The 23,228-nt window shown below is 41.1% G+C and overlaps 1 protein-coding gene across 4 annotated transcripts in view; it reads left to right on the forward strand.

Annotated features, from left to right (window-relative positions):
• The first annotated feature begins 20,728 nt into the window (after positions 1–20,728).
• Positions 20,729–23,228, forward strand: part of SLC6A1 (solute carrier family 6 member 1) — a 275,099-nt gene continuing 272,599 nt past the window's right edge. For 3 of the 4 annotated variants that reach the window (XM_073592351.1, XM_073592350.1, XM_073592349.1), the window contains exon 1: positions 20,729–20,953. The gene's annotated coding sequence lies outside the window, so the exon portion shown is untranslated. Of the gene's footprint in view, positions 20,954–22,006; positions 22,087–23,228 lie in introns of those variants that run through there. The other variant, XM_073592352.1, reaches the window with a different exon arrangement.

Here is a 23,228-nt window from a genome sequence, read left to right on the forward strand (position 1 = left end):
TCAAAAACGTATTTTATTGGGATTTTATGTGATAGACCAACACAAAGTGGCACATAATTGTGAAGTGGAAGGAAAATGATAAATGGTTTTCAATTTTTTTAGAAATAAATCTGTGAAAAGTATGGCATGCATTTGTATTCAGCCCCCCTGAGTCAATACTGTGTAGAATCACCTTTCACTGCAATTACAGCTGCAAGTCCTTGTGGGGATGTCTCTACAATCTAGAGAGTGAAATGTTTGCCCATTCTTCTTTAAAAAATAGCTCAAGCTCTGTCAGAATGGATAGAGAGTGTCTGTAAACATCAGTAATTTTCAGGTCTTGCCACAGATTCTCAATTGAATTTAGGTTTAGACTTTGACTGGGCCATTCTAACACATAAATATGCTTTGATGTAAACCATTCCATCGTATCTCTGGTTGTATGTTTAGGGTTGTTGTTCTGCTGCAAGGTGAACCTCTGCCTCAAGTCTCAAGTCTTTTGCAGATTTTTCTTCTAAGGTTGCCTTCTAAAATTGCCCTGTATTTGGCTCCCTTCATATTCCCATCAACTCTGACCAGCTTCTCTGTCCCTGCTGAAGAAAAGCATCCGCACAACATGATGCTGCCACCACCATGTTTCATGGTGGGGATGGTGTGTTCAGGGTGATGTGCAGTGTTAGATTTCCGCCACTCATAGCCACCCATTGGTAGCTTAAATGACCAATACTAAAGCACAGGGAGAGTGGGAGAAGGGAGGCCAGCAACTAAGTATGTTTTGATCCTGCACTGATTTTGAAACCCACAATAGATATTATGCAAACTCTTCATTTGTGTTGAAACCTGCTACATCAACAAAAGGTTTATGTTTAATGCTGGACAATGCAGCAATATTGCTTATTAAAGTAAATTTGTAGAGAGAGAGAAGCATATAGCTGCTGTTAGCTACCATTTTATTTACCCTTTGGAGATTTCATTCACATTACTCCATTACTCTTTTTTAAAGCAAACCTGTGTCAATCTATCTGGAGGAAAGTATTCATATAGCTCCCTACTGTCTCTTACAGCTGTCTCTTACCCTACCTAAAAGTTTTTTTTTATCTTGTGGTCCACCAACCAATTGTTTCACTAAAGGGTTTGTATTCTAAAATATTTTCTGTATTAAAGTGAATTCCATGGGTAAGACCAGTGTTTCTCAACTCCAGTCCTCAAGGTGCCCCAACAGGTCATGTTTTCAGGCTTTTCATTATTTTGCACAGGTGATTTGATCAGTTTCACTGCCTTAGTAATTACTACAGCAGTTTCATCCGAGGGAAATCCTGAAAACATAACCTGTTGGGCGCCTTGAGGACTGCAGTTGAGAAACACTGGGTAAGACAATAATACACTCCGGTTTTAGGTTGATTGGTCATTGTTTCTGATGATATGCACTTTCAACAGTACTTTTTTTTACATATTACATATTTTATAATGTTATTTCATTTTACTCTAAATAATCATCTGTATCAATAACATTTGTTGAAGATAAATAGGAAACTAATTAGGACTAATTAATAGCATTGCTATCTGTCATCCTGATAGAACAGAGCCTAGGGGACAAGCTGAACATGCTCAGTTTGATGTGTATTACTAGAGAGTTTGTTTTTTTCTTGGGAGAGTACATGTAATCAGCACAGGGCCAATTAGCACTGTCCAGACAGATGGTTAGGGGTCCTGCAGCCTCATAGGATAGTCACAGCAGAATGAAAACTCCTCCTATGAGCTTTAACCAGACACTGATAGAAGTCACAAGACTGCTGATGAGAAAAGATATTTAGCAGTTTATATTTGATAAAATAATTGCATTTCCATGGGAGATCAGATTTTTGTTTAATAAATTTTTATTAAGGAAAAATATAACAAAGATATACATATATCTCAGAATAGATGCATTCTTGAAAACACAACAACAAAAGTTTCAGCACTCACAGATTACAATGAGTAGTTATAAGCTAACCCTTCAATAATTGGCTTAGAAGCTATACAAAGTGTTAATATAACACCAAAAAAAAAAAAAAAAAAGAAAAAAAGCATAGGATTAATACTTTGTGAGCACTTGAAACAAAACAGAATTAATATAAAAAAGGAAAAACCTTACTTTGGTATATAGAAACTGAGAGATAAACAAAAGCAGAAAAAATAAAATTAAGAAAAATTAGATGAAAGAAGAGAGAGTAGAAGAAAAAATGGAAAGTAGGGAAGGTAAAAAAAAGCAGAGGGTAGAAGGGGGGGTGGGGGGGGGGGGTTGTTGCTGGCATGCATGTCTACATATTGAAAGGGGATGAAATGTTGAGGTGTAATTGGCTAAGCTTAGTCGAAATATTTAAGGGGTTTGCGTTATAAGTTCCTTATAAACGGATGTGGATTGAAATTTTATCCAAGAATCCCAGGTTAGAGAATGTTTCTTAGAGGTACCTCTAATGTCGTGGGTAATGCTCTCCATAAGATGTACCTTATCGACTATTTGTAGCCAAACTTTTGTAGAAGGGATTGTTGGTTGACCCCATAAAGTAGGAATTAAAGCTTTGGCAGTGTTTAGTAAATGAGGAACAATTGAACGTTTATATATTCTTATGGGGGTTTTGGTAGAATGAAAAAGGATAGTCCACGGGTCATTGGGTATATTGACATCCGAAATCTGTACTATTAAATTGCGGATGGCATCCCAATAAGGTCGAATGAGTGGGCAAAACCACCAGATGTGTGCGTGAGTAGCTTTGTTCCCACAGTTCCTCCAGCATAATGGGGAACTGGCGGGGAACATTTGTTGTATTCTGGCTGGGGTGTAATGCCATCTAGTAAGCAATTTATAGTTGACCTCTGACATTTTTGAGGCCAATGAGGAAGTATGGGCTAATTGGAGGATCTTATCCTTTTGATTATCTGTAAGGGAGGAATCTAAGTCAGACTCCCATTTAGCCAGGAAAGGTGGGAAGTTGGGATTTTGAAGTGCAATGAGAGCTTTGTAAAATAGAGAAATTCCATGTAAAGGGGGATCTTTTGGGTAAAATATTTCTTCTATGGCATTTAATTCACTCAGATCTCTAAGCGGGTTAGGAAGGGATCCTAAGAAATGTTGTAATTGGTGATATCTCCATTTATCTAGAAATGTGGTAGGTTTAGGAGCAAGGATCACATGTAGTGGTTTAAGTACGTTGTCACGGAGGACATGATGTAATAAAAGAGGCTCTTCCGATCCCCATGATTTAAAGCCTGGGTCTAATAAGCCCGGTAAGAAATATTTATGGTTGAGGAGAGGTAATAGAGGAGAATCATACTTCCATGAGAATTTTTTGTGCAGGGCGTCCCAGACATCTAAGGAGGATATAGTGAGAACCGAGGTAGATCGAGCTAGGTTCCTACAAGAACGGGTATCCAGGGGGCTACTGAGAGATCCACTCCACTTAAAAAATATTCAATTTGTACCCATAGTTTCGATTTAAGAGCGTATTTCCAATCAGCCAACCTGGACAAGATAACCGCTTGATAGTATGCCTTAAAATTAGGAAGTGCTAGACCGCCTGAGCATTTGGAGCGGAATAGTAGCTCTCTCGATATCCTGGAATGACCGTTCTTCCAAATAAATCTGGAAATCAGAGTTTGTAATATAGTGAAGAACCCCACTGGTACTCCCATTGGGAGCATTTGAAAGAGAAAAAGGATGCGGGGTAGTATATTCATTTTGATTATATTCACTTTCCCCAACCATGTGTGTGATAAGTTGGACCATTTTCGTAGATCCTCTCTGATCCTATTTAGCAAGGGGATATAATTGTGTCGAAATAAAGAATGAAGATTGGAAGTCAGATATATACCTAGGTATTTCATGCTTTTCAATACCCATTTAAAGGGAAACAGGGGCTTAAGGGAAAGAACCTCGGACTTAGAGATATTAATGTTTAATATTTTGGATTTAGATAAGTTTATTTTGAAGTTAGAGATGGATTGAAAGGTAGAAAATTCAGACATTAAGTTGGGAATTGAGATGCGTGGTTGCTGAATAAAAAATAGTACGTCATCCGCATAAGCCGCGTATTTATGGAATCTTTTGCCTATTTGTATGCCTTTAATATTAACATTATGCCTAATTGTAGCTAGGAAGGGTTCTAAGGTGATAGCAAAGAGGAGAGGGGAGAGAGGACAGCCTTGTCTGGTTCCATTATGCAAGACAAAGGGGTCACTCAACGTTCCATTAATTCTAATTAGTGCTGAGGGATTAGAATAAAGGGATGAGATTCGGTGGAACATCTTAGGTCCCAGCCCAAAGTGTCGTAAGGTCATCTTAAGATATTCCCAGTCCACCCTCCATGGGAGATCAGATATAATGAATGCAGGGTCCTGGGTTTAGTAAAACTTAGGTGTGCCAATGCCTAGTGTCTTCCTAGACAGGGAGGCATCTAAGTACTAATCCTGTACAGTTGCCATATAGGACCTCCCAAAATGTAAACATTTTACATTTTAACATATTCACTTAAGAATTTGCACAAACACCACATAAAACCATTACAAGAGACTCTTTTTTTTTTGGAGCAGCTTATCAGCTGTTTTTTGTGCTCTGAATGAAATGCTCTGCTGGAGAATATTAGAAGACTCAATGTCTCTCTGCACTGCACAACAGATCATTCCAAGGATGGGGAACAAGAACTTGCAAAATCATTCTAGCAAGTCAACCTGATATATTAATGTAACATTACCATATACATACCTGATAATGCCATTACAGTAAATCATTAGTAAAACATATAATAAATCATTTTCTTTATCAGAACAGTGTTAGGATTAGGAATACATGAACGTGTCTGGATTTGGTTCATGGGACATTCATTCAGAAAATTACTAACATTTGTCAACAACATGTGGCCATATTCAAGGCAAATAGGCAATAAATTGTCAAACAAAGAATATGGAGAATGGGCATTGCCATGGGGAACATGCGCCAAGCAAAAAAATGTTTTTTTTTTAATATGAAAGGATACTCTACCCCTTTGTTTACATTTGGCTGTCAGCTATAGATTTGTCATTTGTGGCAAGTTAGCGAGAGGATTGGATGTGTCAGCAGTTTTTTATAGAATTTGGGGGGACCTCAAGCCCCATTAACATCTATAACAGATCCTAATTTAGGAAAAGGGTTTGCTATGGATTAAGGGAAATCCAGATGTTTGTTTATAAACAGTAGGAAGCAATGAGAGCTGTCATTTATTAGTAATTCAAATAACATTTTTTTCCTAATTATTAGTTCACAATGTAAGAGGGAAAGACAAGGAAGTTTTTATACAAATAAAATACAAATAAAAATGAGAGTATAATATTTCAGAATAATAGCCAAAAATAGTGTATAGTAGCTGTGCAGTATATAAGCAGCTTTATTAGGTTGCAAAGTAAAGTGCATTTTAAAGAGGCACTATGAAGAAACCGCCAATGTCACCAGATTGTTGGACCTCACTGCACATAGATAATTGACAATAAATCAACATCATGGGACATTTTGTTTTTATGAAGGACTTGTCAAAAACAATGTAATTGTTTTTAATTAATGTTTACTTTTATGTTGTGAACAATTAGGGGTACATACTTATTTATATACACTGGGGGAAAGGGTGGTATCCTATTATTAAAGAAGGCTTTCAGATTCTGATAAGCTCACTGTCAGCAGACCCCCACAACCACTGGGCCAGGATTGTGTGGAAGAGGAGCTTTACCAGCTCTGGAAAGGTTCCCTCCTGGAAAGGGACCCCAATTCCTTTTCTTTTTTCTGTGGGGTGACATCCAAACCAGGCCCTCATCAAGGAAAAGTGTATGATGTGCATTTTTAGTAGAACCCCCTGCTATTGTTTTTTTGTATAACATCTATCTCAGATCTAGAATAAGCATCTTATATATGAAGGCAATCCACACTTCATTTACAAACAGAACTAAAGCAGCTGATGCTGTAGTAGGTTGTATATCTCATACAGATGTGCCACTTCACAGGTAGGTTAAGGGCATCTCCCAGGTAAGTTATTAAAAATGTTTAACATTTTTTTGCATTTTAAAGTTTTACTTTAAATATTATTAAAATCACTCCTGCCAAACAGAATATTTGTTTTTACAAATTTCTTTTACAATTTTTTCCCAGTGCCCAGCTCCCTATGCATATGTTTGAACTTCCATTGTTTATTAGCCTAGAAAATTGCTAGAACTTAGTTTCAATACTTGGCTCCCATTTACTTCAGGCACCCGAACTCCTTGTAATGTTTGCTGAACCTGCCTTAAACTAAATTTGGTTATCTTTATGTCATCCATAGTGGCAGGCCAGTAGAGGTTGGATGAGTTAGTAATGTTGGCAGGCCAGGAAAGGTAGCAGCATCTGGTAAGGGAGGCATGAAATAATAATGGTAGCAGTCCAAGAGTTGGCAGAAGATGATAATGCTGACAGTTCAGCAGAGGTGGCAGATGATGGTAATAATGGCAGGCCAGGAGAGATGACAAGAACTGATAATGATGGAAGGCCAGCAGAGGTGGCGGGAGATGGTATCTGTAGCAGGCAAAGAAAGGTGGCAAATGCTGGCAATAGTGACAGTTCAGCAGAGGTGGCAGGAGCTTGTAATGATTGCAGGCCAGGAGATCTGGTCTGCCAGGATCTGTCAGGATCTGGTAGTGTTGAGAGACTGGAAAAATGGAAGGAGCTGGTAATGAAGGGAGTGTAGCACAAGCAACAGGAGCTGGCAATGATGGTAGGAGCTGATGTTGTTTACTTTTTAAGTATCCCCCTCCTGCTTTTTTTTTTTTAAACAATGATGTTTATTCAATTTTTTCAACATACAAAAGGGTGAACAGCATATGTCGTACATCAACAGGTATCATAGACTGTGATTAAGATGATTACAGCTTACATAGTCGTGCATTAACCTTACAGTTACAACACATTTGTATGGTTTGTAAGGATTATCAAATGGGACAAGAGGTAATGTCTCCCATCACCAGTCACCCCCTTGGGAGATCACTGTGACTCAGTGGTGGTGTCATCCTCACAAATCCATACTCATTTCTTTTTTGTTTTTTGCAAGTAAGAAAAATATTTGTACCTAAATAAAACTCCGTAGGTCAATTATAGAGCTATTATTTCTTAAATACTATATAGCTTACTTATTTTATTTTACGTCTATTCTGGTCGGGACCTAGACCAGCTTTCAACCCGTTAATTGGGCTCTCGCGTGGACCCCACGCCCCCTCATGGTGTCAGGGGCCACGCAATGCCATACTTATCTGATAAAAGAAGCAAGAGAGAGAAGTAAGAGAAAGGAGATGGAAGAAGCAGTAATAGAGAACTGCCCAAGAAGAAAAAAGAAAAAGAGGCTAGAAAAAAAGGGGGTAAAAGGTGGGGAGGAGGGGTGGATGCACTCCTACAGGTAGCAAATGCTTCAATTACCAGGTGTCCTACGTAGTTGTAAGGTACCTGATCCAGGGTTCCCATATTTTATTGAACCCAGTATACTTATCCTTCAAAATTGCCGAAAGGCGTTCATTTACCATTATCCATGAGAGTTTAGCTTTTAGTAAGTAAAAAAGAACCGAGTGGGACCTCCAAGACTTGAAATCGAAATTCTGGCCGCCACAAATATATATGTGATGAGGTTTTGATGCCCCCTCCACTGGGCGTCCCAACAGCGCGTGCAGAGGTGATTTAAGTAGGTTCACTTGCGTGAGGGAATAAATTAGGTTGTATGTACGTATCCAAAATCTCCTCACTTTTGGACATGTCCACCAAGTGTGGTACATGGTGTCATCTGTATTACATCCTCTAAAGCACCGGGGGGACGCCCCTGGGACAAAAGTTGCTATTCTCTCCGGGACCATGTACCACTGCATCAATACTTTATAGTTCGCCTCTATCAAAGAGGTATTAATAAACGATTTAGATGCGTTCTGTATTATTTTGCTCCATTCTTCCGGTGCCAAGTCTGTGTCCATATCTTGCTCCCACTTGTGCATATAAAATAATTTTTGGGAAGTCAAGGTCAAGATGTTATATATCAGTGATATGTGGCCAGTGTGCGTATCGAAAGTCCTACAGAGATTTTCCATTGAGGAGAAAGTGGTGAGATCAGAGGTGCGATTCAGCGTCGCCAAGAAATGTGCTATCTGTGTATAACGGAAACGTTCAGAATTTGGAAGGTCGTGTTTTTCCTGTAAGGCTGATTTCGATAAAGCACCTCTGTGATCACAGAAATCCGCTATACGCAGCAAACCCTTGTTGGTCCACTACGAGAAATTTTTGGGATGGAGACCCGGGGTGAACAAAGCATTTCCAAATATTGGGGCTAAGGGGGTGTGCTGAGACTTAAACTTATGGGTGGTTGCCAGTTGATCCCACAACTCTAAGGAGAATGACAAGCTCGGGCATAATATAACCGGCCTATCGTTCGCCTTCATCCACATAAAGTGACTGATCTCCCTGTCCGGATATAGAGAGGACTCAATCGACATCCAATCGAGCGGTCTAGACTGTTGTGTGTGGAATCAAATTAATTCGGACATTTGTGCTGCCTGAAAGTATTTTAGTAAGTCAGGCATTCCCAGGCCCTCTCTCAGTTTTGGTGTATATAATGTTCGCCTGTTCACCCTAGGTCTCCTGTGTCCCCATATATAATCTAACAATCTTGTCTGGAATTTCTGTAAATTTTTTCTTATTATCGCTATCAGAACAGTCATGAATAAGTATAGCACCTTCAGTAAGACAATCATTTTAACTGAGTACAGCCTACCAAGCCATGATGGAGGGTTATGTGACCATTTTTTGAGATCTTCTATTATTTTCCTAAATAGTGGGGGATAGTTATGTTTGTACAGTGTTGTAAGAGTGGGAGTCAGGAGGATGCCCAAGTACGGCAAGGTCTCCTTCTGCCATTTAAATGGAAAAGATTGTTGCAGGGCATGAACTATGTGTGTCTGTAAAGAGACACTGAGCGCCTGAGATTTAGAGTGATTTACTTTGAGTCCCGAAAATTCTGTGAAGTGTCTCAATACTACCTGCAGGTTGGGTAAGGAGGTGACTGGGGAGGAAAGGAGTAGCAGAATATCATTCGCGAACAGTGCGCATTTGTGTTCACGATCACCGCATCTCACTCCCAGTATATGCTGATGTTCACGAATTTTGATGGCCAACGGCTCCAAAGCCAGAATAAATAATAGGGGAGATAGGGGGCAGCCCTGTCTGGTCCCTCTGAGTATATTTATGTTTTGGGATTGGTAGCCCTTAACTACAAGATTTGCCGTAGGGTCGCTATAGATTATTTTAAGTGTGGTCAGGAAATTCGATCCAAATCCGTATTTTCTTAGAATAAAGAAAAGGTAGTCCCAGGATAGTGAATAAAATGCTTTGTGTAGGTCTAATGAGACCAATAATGCCCCTCTCTGGCCCCCTCCATCCCAGCCTGAGTTCAAAGCAGAAATGATGTCTATGATGCGTCTAGTCTGATCCGGGGCTTGTCTATTTGGAACAAATCCCGTCTGGTCGGGGTGAATGTATTGCGATATGAACGAGTTCATACGAATTGTCAATATTTTGGTCAATATTTTGAGATCAACGTTAATCAACGATATGGGGCGGTAGTTCGTGCAGTCCCCATGGTCTTTGTTTGGCTTGGGGATAACATGTATGAAGGCCCTGTTTTCGTGAAGTGGTAACAGGGACCCTTTTCTTAGTGAATTGTAAAAAGAGCAAAGGTGAGGAACCAGAACTTCTGTATATTTGCGGTAATAGTGGCCTGAAAATCCATCTTGACCCGGTGACTTTGACAGGTTCAGGGATTTAATGGCCGCCGCCACTTCATTCGCTGTAAACTCTGCCTCCATCACCTCTGTATGGTCATTAGATAATGTTGGGAGCGACATGTCTCTCAGAAATTCTTCAACCTTATTCTCGCTGAAGTTTTTAGGAGAGTCATAAAGTTTAGAATAGAATGTAAAGAATTTCTGCAGTATAAGCTGAGGGTTTTGTGTCACTTGTCCAGTCTGTAATCTTAATTTGGGGAGCGCGGGATTGTATGGTCTGGGACTAAGTTTTCTTGCCAATAGTCTATTAGGTTTATCTCCCATTGTATAATAACGATGTTTAGCCCATCGAATGTATTTTTCTGCTTTTGTAATGAGGCTCAAGTTTAACCACTTCCCGCCCACCCTATAGCGGATTGACGTCCGGGAAGTGGTTCTGTTATCCTGACTGGACGTCATATGACGTCCAGCAGGATAACATGCCGCAGCGCGCCCCGGGGGGCGCGCATCGCGGCGATCGGTGGAGCGGTGTGTCAGTCTGACACACCGCTACACCGATCTTGGTAAAGAGCCTCCAGCGGAGGACGTGATCAGCCGTGTCCAATCACGGCTGATCACGCTGTCAATAGGAAGAGCCGTTGATCGGCTCCTCCTCACTCGCGTCTGATAGACGCGAGTAGAGGAGAGCCGATCGGTGGCTCTCCTGGCAGGGGGGGTCTGCGCTGATTGTTTATCAGCGCAGCCCCCCCGCAGATCACCACACTGGACCACCAGGGATTGCCACTAGGACCACCAGGGAAGGGGCAACATGTGGATGGCCAGGTATGTACCCCATGGCCATCCACATGTGCCCAGTGTACCAAATCTGTGCCAATCAGTGCCCACAAATGGGCACTGATTGGCACCATTATGTTGCAGTGATGCCCAGCAATGCCACCCTTAGGGGCATCACTGCAAACAAGCAGTGCCATCAGTGTCCATTCATGCCACCTGTCAGTGCCCATCCATGCCCATAAGTGCCCATCTATCAGTGCCCATCCATGCCCATCTGTGCCAACTATCAGTGCCACCCATAAGTAACCATCAATGCCACCTACGAGTCCCCATCAATGCCACCTACGAGTGCCCATCAGTGCCGCCTATAAGTGCCCATCTGTGCCACCTATGAGTGCCCATCAGTGCCACATACCAGTGCCACCTATCAGTGCCCATCAGTGTCACCTATCAGTGCCCATCAGTGCTGCCTATCAGTGCCCATCATCAGTGCCCATCAGTGCCACCTCATCAGTGCCACCTCATTGGTGCCACCTCATCGGTGCCCATCAGTGCCGCCGTATGAGTGCCCGTCAGTGCAGCCATATCAATGCCTGTCATTGAAGAAGAAAACGTACTTATTTACAAAAAGTTTTAACAGAAACAAAGAAAAACTTGTTTTTTTTCAAAATTTTCGGTCTTTTTTTATTTGTTGCGCAAAAAATAAAAACCACAGAGGTGATCAAATACCACCAAAAGAAAGCTCTATTTGTGGGAACAAAATGATAAAAAATTTGTTTGGGTACAGTGTAGCATGACCGCGCAATTGTCATTCAAATTGCAACAGCGCTGAAAGCTGAAAATTGGCCTGGGCGGGAAGGTGTCTAAGTGCCTGGTATTGAAGTGGTTAATGCTGTTCTAGCTATATCAATCTGGTTCCTAATATCAATATGTGGGTTGGATTTTTGTTTGCGCGTGAGTCGATGTAACTCTTCCTCTTGTTGTTGTATAGTTTGTGTGAGTTCCCTTTTGACTTTAGTAGCTAGCTGCATTAATTTGCCACGTATGGTAGCCTTGTGGGCTGCCCTAACCATCGCTGGGGAAGAGGTCGAGGAGGTGTTGTCTTGAAAATATTGTTGTATGGCTTTTTCTACTTCTTTGGCAATTATAGGATCACTCAGTAGTGACTCATTTAATTGCCAAGACAGCTGTCGTGTCTTAGACCAGAGATTTGTTAGAACAACTTGGACCGCGGAATGGTCCGACCATGCGATAGGTACTATGTTAGTCGATGAAATGTACGGTAGCAGAGGCGATAACGTAAGGAGATGGTCGATGCGCGAATATGTTTTATGGATTTGTGAGTAGAACGTGAAATCACAAACTGTGGGATGGGTGTCCCTCCAGAGATCGACAAGATCGTAACTGTGTAATAAGTGTGTTAATGTACTGCTTTGTTTAGGGATATGTTTCGGGATCGTCTTTCGAGGGTCTGACTTATCTAGAATCTGGTCAAGAGAGGTGTTGCTGCCCCCACCTAGCATCACATGCCCCACTAGGTGGGGCATTATAACTTCAAGCATTGTTTGAAAGAAATTTAACTGTCCCACATTGTGGGCGTAATAGGAAAGAAAAGTGACCACACTCTCATTAATCTTACCAGCGACCATAATGTAACGGCCCTATCTCTTATCACATTAGTGGGAGTGAAGGGGACCCGTTTGGCAAAACATATAGCAACTCCTCTTTTTTTATCCGGTTCGTTAGACAGATAAGCTGTCGGGTATCTTGCATTGAGATGCTTTGGGGCTGAAGTTCTTGAAAAGTGTGTCTCCTGTATGAACATGATATCCGTCCCCATTTTGTGGTATTGCTGAAAAGCCTTGGTCCGTTTTATTGGGGAGTTTAAGCCCTGTGCATTATGTGTCAATATAGTGTAAGTAGGTTGATTTTTACCGGTCATGCTGGTTTGGCAGGCTGTACTCACGTTTTTGATGCTTTAAGAGGTCTGGTCGGGAATCTTCGGAATCATACTCTAGGACCCTTACTTGGTGTAGGAGTGCATCCAGGGAAGAGGTGGGATAAAAGAGAGGAAAAAAGGCATAGTTAGAATTATTAGAACATTTATAATGAAGCATTAAGTTTAATTGTATTAACAGGTAGGACTCGTGAAAAAAAGAGAATCCAAAAAAATAGGAAAAAAGAGAAAAAAAGACTGAGTGAAACAAAAAGGGCACCAAAAAGGCACCTGCACACCGCATCGCAGTGTGACTGCAGGGGTATTATTCCCCTGTGTGGTTGTTGTGAAGTTGTCTCCCCCCACTCAGCGGGGACAAGTTCATCTCAAGTGGCATGTGGTTCACCTCCGGCTCTAGTTTTCTGTCGTTAGGAGAGGACGAACGGGATTCACCCGCCGTAAGATTGTGAAAAAGACGATGAGGAGCAGAGAGGGCGGTGGGCATCATCATCCTCCCCTGCCCCCCCCCCCCCCTCTAAAATGCGTAGTACAAAGTAAAAACCAAAAAACATCTACATGAGAGAAAAAAATTTAAAAAATAGAAAAGAAATAGGGGTAACGCCACACTCAGCAGCAGTCATCCCATCCGGGAAACATATTCAACATAACTTGTAACCTCAAATAACGTCTACAGTCAAGTCAGTGTAGAACAGGAACAAGAGGAACAACCAGATATAGATATCTGGGTTTTCAAATGTGGTCGCCGACCAACTATTGGGGTCTCGGTCTCTAGGACCAATTTTTTTTAGCTACTGCATTAGGCGGGATTCAGGTGCCTGATGGAGAGTTCCTGGCTCTTGATCTTCTCTGCTGGGACCATAGGGGGGAGATAGGTCATCCCTCGTCAATCTGGGTGCTGGTCTCTTGTGGTTCTGATGAAATAAGTCCCAAATCCTGTAGTAAAGCTTCACCGGTCTGGAAGGTAGCAAAGGAATGGGATTTGCCTTTGTAGGAAAATGACAATCGAAATGGAAACGACCACCTGTATTTAATCTGTCGGGTGATGAGTTGATTAAGAAGCGGCTTCAATGCCCTCCTTTTCTGGATCGTTATCTGAGCTATGTCCGCAAAAATCTGGATCGGATGTCCTGAGATATATATGTCTCTTTGGTTTCTTGCCTCTAGCATAATCTTTTCTTTGATGCGGTAGAAATGAGGCTTAACTATCCCATCGCGTGGTAGGCCATTCGATCTGGGGGCTGTCAGGGCACGATGCACCCTGTCTAATTCTAACTGGTGGGGAGCAATGTCCGGTATCAGTTGTTTCATTAAAGTACGGATCGATTCTTCTAGGTCCATTTCCAATTCTGGGAGGCCCCGCACGCGGAAGTTATACCTCCTAGACCTGTTTTCTAAGTCCTCTATTTTTGCATTTGCTTGGTCCAATTGGTCCTGTAGAGACATGATCATTTTGGAGTTTTTGATTCACTCGCTTTACTGTCCCGTCCATCTTGGACTCTATTGTGTCCAATCTCTCCCCTATGTTTTGAAAATCATCTTTCATGCCCGTAGTGATTATGGTGCATGCTTTAGATAGTTCCTGTTGCAGAAGTGCTGAAAATCTAGCGAGAAGAACTGTGTCTCCTGAGTATCCAGCTGTGGGGGCAAGTGGTTGTGAACAAGCCTCACTGTTTTGGCTTAAGGCTATTTCAGCGATCTCTGACATTTGCCTATCTGTGGAGGAGGCTGGGGAGTCAGTAAATAGTAGGGGTCTGTCCAGAGAGCCTGACAAGGGGGACAGCTGTGGGTGCTCACTATGTGGGGACGAAGGCCCTTTCTCGGATTGGGATGAGAAGGGCTCTGTGTACTTCTGCTAGGAATGTAATTGCTGGGCAGGTTAGCTCCGTCTGCTGTTTCTGACCTCCTCCATATGGTATATCTCCTGCATCAGGCGCCATCTTGGACTGGGGGGCCGCTGCTGTGTCAGGGGACTAACCTGTTCTGTGGTTCCCTGGTTCTTCTGCTGAGTTGCCCAGTTCTGAGAATGGGCTGGAGGGCTGCCGTAGTCTGCACTCCCCCCTCCTTGCTGTGTTGTGGTCTGCAGGGTCTGCCGCTGTGTCTGCGTACCGCCGCGTGCAGTGTCTCCCTTCCCCGGCGCCATCTTAGGTGAGGAGGGCTGCTCCTGGATGCCCGGGTTGTTCTGAGTTGCTGGGGGGGTTTGCGGTTGTTGTTAGTGTTCCCCGCCGCTCTCCGCTGCATCATCCGCTCCCGAGTGCCGTGATGTTAGTCGGATGACGGTCCGATCGTCCTCTGTAGCTCAATTGAAAGCTTTTTTGGCCGGAGGTGAGCGGAGCCCAGTCAGTGCATGACGGATCTCGGCGCCGCGCGCATGCGCACTTCCCCTCCTGCTTTTGTGGCTGTGTTCTCCCTGGTTCCTTCTTACACGTATTTTGGGAGTCTGATAGATTACAACCTACAAAGAGTTATTCACCCTGATTGACACGTTGGCGGGCAGACAACTTGCTCTGACGCACAAACATTGCCGTCTGTTTGGTAAAATCCCTGATGTCCCCAAACATCTGTTGAGACTTATACATACCACATGTGTAGCTATGCAATGGCCCTAAACTGGAAGTTGAATGTGGTACCTTTTTCCCAAGTATTGACCAAATTATGTTGATGGAAATTTTTTTTCATACATTACATGATTCCAAATCTTCTTTTGATGCAAAATGGGACCCATGGTTCATTTACTACCACTCAGATTGAGTTGATTCCAGCGACTATGGGCTCCATGACATTTGGTCCTCATGTAATGGATTTATGCTTGATTTGTTCTTTTTCTTCTCTTGTGGACAGTGTTTTCTTTTTGGTTTTCAATGTTGTTTTCTTTTGAGATGCTATAAAGTCTTTATATGATACACACTCTTTGTCCATTTACAGATTGTAATATACCCCTTTGGCTTTTGATTTGTTTGCCAATGGACATCCCTTATTTGGTGATCCAGTTTCTTTGACAGTTATATTGAGCATCTCGGTATACATACATCACCTTATTACAATCTTACTGTATTGTTTTATATCCCTATGTCATCTGTGTGGCACTTGTCTCTTCTTGTATACTGTTATTTTTTACTTTTTTTTCAATCAAAAGTTTGTAAACAAAAAAGAAATGTGTGAGGTTTCCCCAAATTCCTTTTAAGAGGAGACCCCATGCAAACATATTTTAAAAAGTGTGACCCCCCCCCCAAAAAAAAACCCCACATCCTAGTGTGCAGCCTGACAGGCAATAAAAGGGGGTTATCATGCGACCCTCCCTCCTAAACCATACCTGGCCACATGCCCTCAACATAGGGGGGTACCTTGCCAGGGGGGACATTCTTGGCAAAGCACCTTGTACCAATGTTGATGGGGACAAGAACCTCTTCCCCTCAACACTAGCTTGGTGATTGTGAGAGTCTGTGGGCAGGGAGCTTATCAGAATCTGGAACCCACCTTTAACAATACAGGGGCACCCAGGAACTTGCGAACTGTCCCGTATGTGAATGATGAGCTGCATACAGAGTGCAGAGTTCTGCCTTCTTCCAATTTTGCTTACCTCTGCATCCCCCATCCACATCTAACTTCCGCCCCTTTTCAGCTCTGGCCTCTTCATGCAATACCCCTCCCCACTTCTATGCCCCATTTTCTCCCCATCTCCTTAAAAGCTCCACTATCTTCCACATGTCTTACTTTTGTTTCTGTATTAGGCTAAAGCACCCAGTTGGCTTTATTACCTCCTCACAAACTGTAGTTGGCTCCACCTTTATCACTTGTGGGAAACTTATTCATTGGAGGTGTCAGCATCTGCACTGCACCCCAGGCACCTGAATCTCCCTTGTCCCCATCCTGCATTCAGTGGGGGCCACTCAGGAGATCAGATCTGTGGGAGCCTTTGGGAGACAAGCTGTCACTTGTAAACACAGAAGCCGGACTTCTGTGCTTAAAAGTGATAGTGGTGAGCAGGTGGCCTAAGCCAGAGGTGGTGGAACTGAGTTTTACCAAGTTCCAGCTGAAAAAAAAGCCCTGTATTTCTATCACCAACACAGGTCCAGTGGATGACAACTGTAATAAACAGAGGGTCTAATAGACCCCTGATGTCTCCAAAACGAACACCTATTACTGCCCAAAGTTATCACAAGGGGCTTGTTTACCCCTTGTGATAGCAAAACTTTAAATGAAAAGAAGTATAGAAACTTTTTTATAAAACAATAAAAATAGAAAAGGAATTAAAAGCATCCCTATTTCTCTGTGCTCATGCGCAAATGCACATGCACACATAGGTCTGACTAGCATATGTGAAACAAGATTGCACCACACATGTGAGGTATTGCTACAAATGTCAGAGAGCAATAATTTTAGTGCTGTAGATCATGTTAAATTGTAAACTGATAACCTGTAAGGGCTTTTAAAATGTCGCCTATGAACAATTTTAGGTATCATACTTTTTGCCATTTTACAGGCATGCGCAATTTTAAATTTGGAGGAAACACATACACAATATTGGTATAATGTTCAGCGTTAAACCATCTGATGAAAAAGATTAAAGTTTAAAATTGAAATGAAAAGGCATACATCTGCATGCTGATACATGAAGGTGCAACCATGTGAATGGTGAGTGGATTGTAATTACAGCATATAGCTTTTGAAATCATTATCTTCCCAGCTGACACCGCTAATTGTGGCTCAGAGTGGATTAATTGTATCCTCTATATAAATGTGATGTGACTGTTAGAGGATCAGCTGATGAAGAAGGCGAGGCCATGCCTTCGAAAACTTGTTCTGATTGGCCAGACAGCGTATGGCGGCACCCCAGTTTGACAACCCTGGACCACTCCCACCCAGGGACACACAGCCGACGTCTCCATGAGGCTTATCGAGGCTCCAGCTTTGGCTAACACACGCGCTCGTGGATCCCTCAATAGAGACTTTCCGAAGATCCTCCCGTGCTTCTGTGACGCTACACATGGAAGCTCCCACCCACTCTAGCACTCTACAAGTGCTCCAACATTTTTTAAGCAAGTTTTTAGTGTTGTTTTATACTTATATACTGAATAAATTCCTCAGCTGTTTAAAGGATTGGCTTGGTGCTTCTCTCTCCTCCTCTTAAAATTTAAAATTTAACGTTTGGTGTCTAGTTACTCAACATAACATCATATTTCATATCTCACGGCCTCCCGTGATCGTGCCCACCATGCGACTGCTGCAGGGAGCGGGTGGCTCACTCTGTGATCACAATCTCCTCCAGACACTGCTGATCACAGATTGAGGTAAAGAGCCAAACAGCGGCTCTTTACCACATGATCAGCTGTGTCCAATCACAGCTGATCAAGAATGTCAATAGAAGCCGGTTATTGGCACTCCTTTCCTCATGCTGACAGCATAAAGAGAGGAGAAGAGAGGCGATAATTGGCTTGTGTAAAAGGGACATGTACACTGAATATCAGTGCAGTCCCAAAAGTGCCCACTAGTGCTGCCAATCTGTGCCCACTAGTGCTGCCAATTAGTGCCCACCACTGCTGTCAATCAGTGCTCATCAATGCCTCTTCATCAGTGTCACCTAACAGTGCCACCTACCAGTGCTCATCAGTGTCACCTCTCAGTGTCCATTGGTGCCACCTATCTGTACCCATCAGTGCCACCTATCAATGCCCATTTGTGCTGCCTATCAGTGCCTGTCAGTGCCACCTATCAGTGCCCATCAGCGCCACCTATCAGTGAAGCCTCATCAGTGCCTCCTCATCAGTGCCCACTAGGGCTATCTCATCAATGCCCATAAGTGCAGCCTATCAGTGCCCATCAATTCCACCTCGCCAGTGCCCATCAGTGCAGCCTATCAGTGCCCATCAGTGTAGCCTCATCAGCGCACATCAGTGAAGGAGAAAAATAACCTGTTTGCAAAATTTTCTAACAGAAACTAAGAAAGATGTTTTTTTTCCCCAAATTTTTGGTCTTTTTTCATTTGTTTTCATTTGTTTAGCGAAAAAATAAAAAAACCCAGTGGTGATTAAATACCACCATAAGAAAGCCCTACATGTGTGAAGAAAATGATAACAATTTTGGGTACAGTGTTGCATGACCTTGCGAATGTCATTCAAAATGCAACAGCCCTGTAAGCTGAAAATTGGCCTGGGCAAGAAGGGGGTAAAAGTGCCCAGTAGGCAAATGGTTAAACATTACTAAACTACCTGCTCCTCACCATGCTGAAAACATTTTTTACTTTGGTATATGTCCCCCAGGGCAATGCCCATCCCCCATTTAATTTGTTTGACAAGCTCCAGCATTTTAGCCTGCACATTGGGCATTGCTTTTTTTTGCATCGCAGCAACCACTGACTTTGATGGGTTTCATGTTTGGCACCCGAACTTTAGTCATGTTTGCGGAAACTGCCCTGATCTAAACTCAGGTATGTTCAGTTCATCACTACTTCACAGTTTTAGGAGGCTATTTAGAGTTAGATTGAATGGTAAGTGGTAAGTTATGGTTAGAGGATAGGGAGGGAAAAAGTGGGAAGGAAAATGTAAGGAGGAAAAAAGGGGTATTAAATAAGTAATCAAAGGTCGGACTTTTGAGGCATAGAAACAATGGAGAAGTAACAAAAAATAAAGTTTATTGAAAAAAAGTACATGGTATACAAAGAGACGTAAAAAAGAATAGAAAAGGGAGAATGAATCTCACTGTCTGAAAATGAGATATATATCTATTCTTTGTTACATCTCTGAACCTTGATCGTGTCCTGAAGAAGCCTAACGGTGAAACGTGTAGACGCACAAGGGCTCATTGTACAAATTGTATCAGTTTGTATGATTTTTGATCTTTTTGAACACTGTATACCATGTACTTTTTTCAATAAACTTTATTTTTTGTTACTTCTCCATTGTTTCTATGCCTCAAAAGTCCGACCTTTGTTTACTTATTTAGTACCCCTTTTTTCCTCTTCAATTTACGGATGTGGCATAAAAAGGAGAAAAGGTAAAGGTGTAGGGAAAGGAAGATGAAAGGGAAGAGAAAGGAAGGAAGGGAAGGAAGGAAGGAAGGAAGGAAGGAAGGAAGGAAGGAAGGAAGGAAGGAAGGAAGGAAGGAAGGAAGGAAGGAAGGAAGGAAGGAAGGAAGGAAGGAAGGAAGGAAGGAAGGGTGAGAAGAAAGAAAGACAGTAAGAAGGAAGTAAAGAAAATAAAAGGAGACAAGGTAAAGGTGGAGGGGAGGGAGGAAAAGAAAAGTAGAGAGGAGGAAAAGGTGTAAAGGAAAAAGATGAAAGGGAAGAAAAGTTAATGAAAAAGGAAATAATTCATGAAGAGGGAAGGAAGGAAGGAAGGAAGGAAGGAAGGAAGGAAGGAAGGAAGGAAGGAAGGAAGGAAGGAAGGAAGGAAGGAAGGAAGGAAGGAAAGAAGCAAAGGAGGAAAGAAAAGTAAAATGAATGAAGGAAAGGTTGGGGGAAAGGAAATAAGAAAGGAAAAGGAAGTGACAAAAAGAAAGAGGGATGGGAGGGAGGAATAGAAAGGTAGAGGGGAGAAAGGGGGTACGAAAGAAAATAGAAGAAAATATAATGGGTAGTAGGGGGAGGAGAGAGGAAACAAGGCATAAAGGAAGAAAGGGACATGGAAAGGTAAGATAGGAGGAGCAAGAAAAATTGGAGGAGGGATGATTGACAGTATGTAAAAGTTAAAGGAAAGGAAAATAAATGATTGATAGATAGATAGATAGATAGATAGATAGATAGATAGATAGATAGATAGATAGATAGATAGATAGATAGATTACAACATCATATTTTTAAATAATAAAGTACCCTTTTATTGAAAGAGAGTTTTTGTTGCATGTAGTCATCATCAACAAATCCAAATAATTTTGACCTACAGTATTCATAGATCTACTGGACTGCCAGAGATAACCTGTGAGCAGCAATACATTTCAGGTAAAGAATGTGGTTGGAATTTTTCAGCCAATGCCCCGTTGTTCATGATGGTATATACTGTATAATTGACACACAAAAAAAAAACCTGCATTGAAAGTAAATCCCACCAGCAGTCAGGTGAAAAAAAAAATTAAAACAAATTAAAAATAATAAAAATAAAAACACAAAAAAGCCCACATGCAGAAAGGTTGATGATTTTTTTTTCTTTTAATTTGTGAAACCAATAGAAGGCTTTCTGCAGACAAAAAGAAAATGAAAAATGTGTGTGAATTTTCATGTATGACGATGAAAGTGAGTGTATCCATTATTCAGCTCAGGTCCTGTTCATTTACTCTGGAGAAGCAGAGAGTAGCAGATGACATAGAGGGAGAGGTGTGTCTAAATGTTGATGTGGAGGTTGAGACTGTGCTGAATTGGGGCTGTGCTGTGCTGATGTGCTGCTGTGAACAGCTGAATATCTACTCCGAGCAGCTGAAATGATCAAAAAATGAGCCTTGGCTGGACAGACACATCCATATCAGGTAGGAGTTCTTTTTCATCCAATGGGAAAAAAAAAGTTTACATTTAAAGAAAAAAAAAAACGTAATTTCTATACAGTGTGTTTATATTAAATGTGTTTCACCCAGCTTTATGCTGGGAAAATGTATTTACATATATAGTGACTGTAGCAGGATTTATGAGATAAGACAGGTATGAATATTGAAGACAGTCTCAAAAACATTTACATGCTTTTCGTCTTGCATGACAATTTAATTTATTTCTCCCAGCTGGGCATTGCATTTGAGGATTTAACTCAGTGTAGATAGCTTGGAAAATTGAAAGTGTATGCGATTGATAGTGTACAGACGTTATAGGTGCGCTGTTCTCCCTTTGCAGGTGTTCAAATCCTGGCTGAGACTGTGTTAGTAGGGAATCCAGCCTGGCAGAGTGAACTGTGACATTCTAATGTTTCAAAGTTAACACATCCAGGATTTTTTGGGAAAATTTAAATGCTAGAATGTTAACCTTTACATAGATGTAAATGAATGCAAACTAACTTCACTGCTCATGTATTACACACATTTTTGTTTACCTAACTTTAAAACCATGCACTCTAATTAATTTTAAAAAATAACAGTTAAGATTTTTTTTTAATTACAACCATATTTAAAATAACCAGATTAAAAACTGCTGTTGATGGAACCAAATCGTGTCTATATTTATTTTGAATAATTATGTATGTATGTTTCCTTTTAATTTTTAGGGGTTTTAGTAATTCTGTATAGAAGAACACAGTTTGACATGCATAATAATATAACAACAGTGAATGCATACATGTTATGGTGACATTAAATATTTTAGGCAAAATAAATTCAGTTTGTGCTAAATCGTAAACAAAAAATTAAAAAAATTTCCTATGCTGTATAAAATCAGTGCTTTTCTATATGGTCTGTATTATTAAAAGAAAGTGGAGTCCAAGGAAGAGACAATATTCAAGTCTTTAATATTTTACAAGGGTTGCAAGTGCAGGCATTAACATCACCAAGTTATGGATGTAAGTGATTAGGTCTGTGCTAGTTGTTCTCTGTCTGTTGTGATTGCGCTGTTTGTTTTGCTCATTTTAATACAGTGGAACAGAGACTGGTTTGGCTGAGCTGTGTGCGGAGTACTGAAGGTATTGGCATGTATCTTCAATACACCATGCATTTATATTTCACAAAAGCATTGAAAAATCTAGTAGAGCTTTTAATCATCGCTAAATTCATTTAACGACAGCCACGTTTAGAAAAGGCTTTTATTTTAGGGGATTAATGTTTGAATTTTTAGAAAATGATCAGCTTCAATTAATGTATGCAAATGTATATGACAGCTTGCAGAAGCAAGGTTTCCTTGCTGTTATTATTATATTGCATTCAAGGTATGCATATGTATCTACTTTAACTTCATGGACCATCAGTCTATGCTTGCTTTAAAAGAAACTGGGTCAATTATTGCTTCTGACATGTATCCCTTTCTACAAAAAGCCCAAGGTCATCAATGCTTTGCTTCTCATCGTCAAGGACATGGAATGGTGGTCTTCTTTGTTTTTGGATGACATTGAAGCAAATCCGAATTTAGTACTGAAACAGCAAACTTTAATTTGAACGTTAAGCTTTTCTTGTTGAAGTATCTCGTAGGCTTTGTGAACCAATGTCTTAAACTCATTGATATTAGGATTTTGGGATTTTTCCACTGGTTCTTGAAATTGTCTGCCAATTAGATATTCAGCGTCAGACACCTTGGATGGTGTTATTTGACTTTTAGTAAGGTTGTGTCTTGTATTAATGTCTCAGTTGGAAGGTTATGTGTTATCATCATTGAAGCTAGCCTAGTACACCTGTAGCTTCACAGATTTGTCCACCATATTGTCTTTATACCCATTCATTTTTTAATCTATATATGTTTCATACCTACTGTAGGCATCTGCTGGTTGCAATGATTGAATTCAGCTGTTTGCACAAATTTACAGCTACGAAAATTTTGTATGTGTATTCTAAATAGCACCAAATAAAAAAAATGAAAGCCTGTGTGCCCTTTCTTGCTCTGTAAAATATAATCAAATCTTAATTTTAAATTAAAAAAGATGATTTATTATATTTATTTACAAAATGTCTGCAATTTATTGTAACACACGTTGCACCTGCTGCTGGTTTACCACTGCATGCTTTTTAAAGAACATCTTTAATGGATTACATATATCAATTAAAACTGTTGATTGTTTCCATTTCTAAAGCAGCTGTTGAAAGAACTTACATCTTTACATAAAACAGTTTTTTC

The sequence above is a fragment of the Aquarana catesbeiana genome, linkage group LG07 (assembly GCF_042186555.1).
Source record: "Aquarana catesbeiana isolate 2022-GZ linkage group LG07, ASM4218655v1, whole genome shotgun sequence".
NCBI lineage: Eukaryota > Metazoa > Chordata > Amphibia > Anura > Ranidae > Aquarana > Aquarana catesbeiana.